General features: G+C 39.1%; 1 pseudogene across 1 annotated transcript; it reads right to left on the bottom strand.

The window, feature by feature from the left end:
• Positions 1 to 1,630: 1,630 nt before the first annotated feature.
• Positions 1,631 to 2,891, bottom strand: LOC308493367 (bifunctional phosphoribosylaminoimidazole carboxylase/phosphoribosylaminoimidazole succinocarboxamide synthetase-like; annotated as a pseudogene). Its single transcript has one exon. The product of its transcript is annotated as a bifunctional phosphoribosylaminoimidazole carboxylase/phosphoribosylaminoimidazole succinocarboxamide synthetase-like (transcript).
• Between the last annotated feature and the right edge of the window lie 3,804 nt (positions 2,892 to 6,695).

Raw genomic sequence — 6,695 nt, 5'->3', positions numbered from 1 at the left:
GAGAAAATGTCAGATGTAAATTAGTGACTACTGATAGAACATTGTAATGAAACACTAAAAGGTCAGAAAAGAGAGGTGGTTTATGTCCCATGTGTGGAAACTATATCAGTATTATTTGAAAATGACAGATACCGTCTACAGTCCCAAATGATGGGGTATGAGGTAGGTATGAATGGGGAGAACAACAAAAAGTTGTAACTTGAATTTTGATCACTGCAATTGACCAAAGCACAACTGGAAAACAAAATGTATTGAAAACAGAGGCTCATAAAGTACTCCCTGAGCAAATAAATGGACATGTAAGGACTGGACAGAACTGGTCAATGGAGAAAAAATAAAAATTTGTAGGCAGAATTCAAGAGATGGCAGGTACTTTTTCAGAAAACCCAGCTTCTATGAATAGCAATTTGCTATTATTAAGAGAGAGCCCGTGACAATTGACTTATGCTTGTGCTACTGAAAGAGCCCTTACTAAAGAGAAGAAAAAAGTAGCCTAAGTTAGAAAGAAAAACACAATAGAGCTTTGCTTCAGAGAACAGTGATCGGGAGGCCTGCTCAGCCAGTCCCTCCACAGAGCAGTCTTCTGAAGAGATTCTTTTGACTCATTCCTGTGTCAGCCCCATTAAAGATGTTTCATTGACTCATCTACTTAGTTAAATATGACAAGAAGTGATCTGGAGACTATGGTTAGGATTCCACTTAATCTGAGATCTTCTTAAGAAATAGCTTCACAAACATCAACCTGTGATTCATGGTCTGCTTACCTTCATCAATGAACTTGGAGGCCAGGAAGTCCAATATCCTCCCATCTCTAAGTGGTAGAGCACCCTACCAACCCCTCTCCCAGTGCACCTTAAACTGAAGGATGCTGGGAAAATCTATGTGATCCTGAGGTCCTTAGACAGGGAAAGTACTCTCACCTGTTCCTATGACGAAACATGAGCCATCTATCTCACAGTTCAGCAAACTTTTTCTATAAAGGGCCATCTAGAAAATATTGTACTCTTTGCGGGCCATATATTCTCTGTTGCAACTACTCCACTCTGCCATTGTAGTGTGAAAACCACCACTGACAGTATGTAAATGAATGGATGCAACTGTGTCTCGATAAAACTTTATTTATAAAAACGTGGTGGGCTGGATTTGGCCCTCATGTAATAGTTTGCCAAGGCCTTATCTATGTATCTGACAAAAACATTAAGCTTTGGTGCTACTTCATTCAGGAAGCATGATCAAAACTCCCTTTTAGCCCATCCCCTATGAATGTTATAGAATCCTACCCACCACTGATCGGGAGATGGCTGTGACCTTCTGGCCTACTTGTAATTAAAGGTTCCTCTGGCCTGGAATCTGAAAACTGACCAACCCACCACCTCAAATGGGACTTGTGGTACCTTTTCCAGAAATGACTGCAACAATATTTCCAGTCTTACATGCTCTTCCAGAAACTTGACTCTCCCCCAGTCAAGAGAGGGAAAGTGTTTCACCTTTTAAAAAAATTATTATTCACTAATAAATTTTATTTGGTTTCTCTGATTGGTTTAAAATCTTTCCATCTTGTTTGATTTTTCCCCCCGCAGCTAAACTAGAAATTTATAGTTTTTTCTCCTAAAAAAATACAATGATGTTCTTATAAATTGCTCTCTCTAATTTTCTTGTTAGCCTGCTTCAAGGAAATTCATGTGTTGAACATACTTGCTTTGCAGTTTGGCCCATACCAAATGGTTGTTTAATCCAAATATCTGAGCAGCAAACTGAGCTGATCCTTCTGGAGAAAGTATAGTTGAACAGCCAATAGCATTGGGAAGTTGAAGAGAAGACCACATCTTGAGCTCCCCAGTCTGGAGTGAGGGGAGAAGAGCTGGTGCAGCGTTACCAGACATCACTGGTCCTAAATCACTGCTTCTGCCTGCCATTGCCACAAATTCAGTAGGAATGCCATCCCCTTCACACTCAGCTTGAATCCTCAGAGTTTTACCTGGTCCTTTACAGGCAGATGTTACCTGAAGTTCACATGGAATGCCAAAATTTCCACAATTCTTGACATTTTCACAGTGACTGTGATCGGAAGCTGAGCCCATCCATACTACAACCCTGCACTGACTTTCTGGTTTCAGAAGCATCTGCTCTTTCTGCAACCCACTCAAAAGTTTTCTTTGCCATCGAGCCTTTCAGGAGTTACTTTGTTGAGGTCATGATATGACTGTTTGTCTTACTGTTGGCTTCGATCTCCTCGTGGCCAGAGTCTTCAGAAATCATTATCAGTAACATCAGCAAGAACAATCTCTTTGGCGGTGACATCAACACCAAATTCAATCTTCATATCAAGCAGCATAGAGTCCTGGGGCAAGTAGGATGCGTCCAGTATTTCAAAAATAGCCTGTGTAGTGTGACTCAGGATATCCACTTCAGTTTGGCCTATACCAAGTCCAGCAAAGCAAACATCTGCAGCAGCGAGCTGTTCCTCAAACCACTGGATCATTAGTGGCCTCATCCTTGAAAAACCTCCACTTTAGGTGGATAAAACTTACTCGTGTATCCTTCCTTGACTCCAGGATTTCTCTTGAGAGAAGAACCCGTTGGGATTCTTCTACAAACCCATACAATTGGAATCATTTCACATTTAGGTGCAATGAAAGCTGTCTCCCCACATTTTTTTGTGAAAGCAGTTTTCATACCAGCTTCCTCTAACAACTGTAAAATACAACTGGTGATTTTATATGAGATAGCGGCCTTTCCTTCCAGGTGATTCTTTCTGGTTGTATTTCCTGCTGGAATCTGGTCCCTGGACTGCAGGGGGATTTTCTTGGACTATGTAACAATTGATAGGCTTCTTTTGTTTTGCCCTCATAGAGCTTTTTACCTATGTTCCATACCTCAGTTGTCACCATTATCCTCGGGGGGCCGGGGGTAGTGCAGAAAACTTTTACTTTTGAATGTGTTAATTCTTTGTGATGACCCCAGAAGTAAGACTTCCAAGGTCAAGTCATAAAAGGCAATACAGCTGCCACTGGGCTCTCTCTTTCTGTTTGGGGTGTGCACCCTTGAATTTCAGCGCTATGAGTAAGGAACCACAGGCCACATAGAAAGGCCACATGAAGTGTCCCAGGTGACATAGACAACCAGGAAAGAGAATGAGGAAGGCTTTGAGATGACTCAAGCTATTGTCTCTCTGCTAGACACTGCAACTTGCTGATAAATTCCTACTTAACGTGGGAGATTCCAAGTAAGAACCACCTGAGCTCATCCGACCTCTGATCCATGAGAAATAACAATAAAACGATAATTATTTTAAGCCACTGACAATGTGGTGATTCATCATGCAGGATATGTAACTGGACCAGATTTTGGTAACTATGAGTGGGGTGCTGCCATACAAAGGTACACTTTGGCAGCAGGCAGTGGGAGGGATATAGGAGGGCCTGAGTAGACTGAGAACTAAAGCCTGGCACCCTCAACGATGCTATTGGCAAGGGCTTACAGGAATATAAGAAAAATGCTATTGGAAGCTGGATGGAAGGAGATATTTGTTATGCAGCAATAGAAAGCCTTTCATATTGTTACTCATAGTAACGTGGAAAATAGACAATGTACCTAATGAACTGATGGATCCAGCCAAGGAGATTTTTAGACAGATGTCAAGAGTGTCACTTAGTTCCTTTAAGCTGTGTATCATAATAGATAGACAGAGACAAGCAAAAGACAGAATTGTTAAATATTAATGATCCAACAAAATTAAAAATAGAACTACCATATGATCCAGCGTCCCCACTCTGGGTATACACCCAAAAGAACTGAAAACAGACTCTCAAAGAGGTGTTTGCACAGCCATGCCCATTGCAGAATTCTTCACAATAGTGAAAAGGTGGAAGTAACCTAAATGTCCATTAACAGTTGCGTGGATATAGGAAATGTGACGCAGGCACGCTCGCAGGCACGCACGCATGCAGGAGGTTTGAAACTTGTTGCAACAATGTTGCTAACCTTTTTGATCTCAGAGGGATTATTCATTATGAATTTGTACCAACTGGACAAACAGTTAATGAAGTTTACTATTTGGAAGTGCTGAAAATGCTGCGTGAAAAAATTTTCACCAACAATTCATGGCTCTTGCATCACAACCATGCACCAGCTCACACGGCACTGTCTGTGAGGGGATTTTTAGCCAGTAAACAAATTACTGTATTGAAACACCCTCCCTACTCACCTGATCTGGCCCCCAATGACTTCTTTCTTTACCCGAAGATAAAGGAAATTTTAAAAAGAGGACATTTTGATGACATTCAGGACATAAAGGGTAATATGATGACAGCTCTGATGGCCATTCCAGAAAAAGAGTTCCAAAATGGCTTTGATGGGTGGACTAAGCACTGGCATCGGTGCATAGCTTCCCAAGGGGAGGACTTGGAAGGTGACCATAGTGATATTCAGCAATGAGGTATTTAGCATTTTTTCTAGGATGAGTTCGCGAACTTAAGTGTCTGAACTTGTGTGTGTGTGTGTGTGTGTGTGTGTGTGTGTGTGTATGTATAGTTATTATTCTGCCATAAAAGAAGGAAATCCGGGCATTAACAACAACATGGATGAAGTTGGAGGACATATGCTCAATGAAATAAGTCGGACAAAGACAAATACTATATGATATTCTTATGAGTGGAATCTATAAAGTCAAACCCATAGAATCAGAAATTAGAACGGTGGCTGCCAGGAGTGCAGGGGTGAGGAAAATGGGGAAATATTGTTCAAAGGTTACAGACTTTCAGTTATATGATGAATAAGCTTTGGCGATCTAACGTACAGCGTGGTGACTATAGTTAACACAATATCGCATATTTGAAATTTGCTAAGAGAGTAGATCTTAAGTGTTCTTACCACACACACAGAAAAGGTAACTGTGGGAGGTAATGGATGTGGGAACGAACTTGACAGGTAATCATTTCACAATATCACACTGTACAGCTAAATATATGCATTTTTTATTTGTCAATTGTACCTCAATGGATCTGGGAAAAAGGTGGTATATGCACACAATGGATTATTATTCCACCTTAAAAAGGAAGGAAATTTTGTCATATGCTACAAAATGGACGAACCTTGAGGACATTATGCTCAGTGAAGTAAGCCAGGCACAAAAGGACAGATACTGCATGATTCCACTTATGTGAGATACCTAAAGTAGTCAAACACATACAAACAGAAAGTAGAATGGTGATTGTCAGGTACTAGGGGCAGAGGGAGGTAGTGAATTATTTTTCAGTGGGTGTGGAGATTCAGTCATGCAGTACTGGGATCCTCTTCAGAGCGGCTACACAACAATGAGCATGTGGTTGACAGTATTGTACTGTACTCTTCAAAATTGTTGGTAGAGTAAATTTTATGTTATGTGGTTATTTTTGCCATAATAAAAAAAAAAATAAGGATCTAGGACTTGGGTTCAAAAACAAAACACTGTTTCTTATTTTCTGACTCTCCAAGTGAAAAACAATGTTAAAATTTAGAAATGACTTTTAGGCAGAGATCAAATAAAGTACACTGTCGAGAAAACATTCTAGAGATGAAGTCAATGGTGTGACTGTAAAACTCTTTGTTAAGATCTCAGAAAGATTTAAGGGGTGCATACCAAACCCTTTCAAATAGACAAAAGTCTCTAAGAATCTTAAAAGCATTCTTTGGGGATCTTCTGTATTAAACAGTAGGATTTCCAAGAATCTTAATGTCGCAGTCCCACTGCAATCTTACAGGGACCCCAAGGTAAAAAGGGTTTATCTTTGTGATATTTGTGGGTGTGGCTTGTGTTGAATGTAATCAACACCATTAAGAATCTTAGGAAATCCATCACGTTTTTAAGGGAATTACATTGGTGAAAATATCCCCAGCTTGGTGTAACTCTTTCACTACGTTCATTGATTTCAATTTTTTTCCCCAAAATGTGTCAAAAACCCACCAAAAAAAGTTGATATTTTGACTGTTTTATGCATTTAATAACATTTTGAGCTGCTTGTGCATAAATGACATTATTTTTATTTTAAACCGTTGTTATATGGTAATAAATTTACCATTATATTGAATTTTAGCAAAAAGTACTGAAAACATACTAAGTGTCATCAATTAGATTCAAGTATAGATAAATTAGAATCTAATGGCATTGATGACATCAAAAATTTATTACAAAATGTTACACAATATGGCATACAAAACATCTTTGTTGTTGATAGTGCAAGCCACTCGAAAACATATCCAAATGTTGCAGCAAAAGAGTTAAGAGGGACAGAGATATTACAAAATGAAAGAAGGCCTTTGTATTTCTGAACTACTACAAGTAGGAAGCAATCTAAAAAACGAATAAAAATAAAGTAAAACAAAAACTACTCAGCTGGAAAGACCAGCTATTTTTCATAGCCAAGAAAGGATGACTCACATAGAACTTACAAAAATAGTACAAAGAATTGCCATGTACCCTTCACCTAGCTCTCCCCAATGATAACATATCACATAAAAAGAAGCAAAATGATCAAATTCAGAAAATTTACATTGGCACAGTACTATTAACTAAACTATAAACCTTAGTTGGAGTTCACCAGCTTTTACATTTTGCATGACGTATTTTCAATCTCTCTGTAACTTTGTACTTGAAGTGTATTTCTTATAAACAGCATATAGTTAAGTCTTGCTTTTTTTCCATCTGTTTCCTGTAC

This window comes from Rhinolophus hipposideros (genome assembly GCF_964194185.1).
Source record: "Rhinolophus hipposideros genome assembly, chromosome: 26".
Classification (NCBI taxonomy): Eukaryota; Metazoa; Chordata; class Mammalia; order Chiroptera; family Rhinolophidae; genus Rhinolophus; species Rhinolophus hipposideros.
This window is presented reverse-complemented; position numbering and strand designations above follow the sequence as displayed.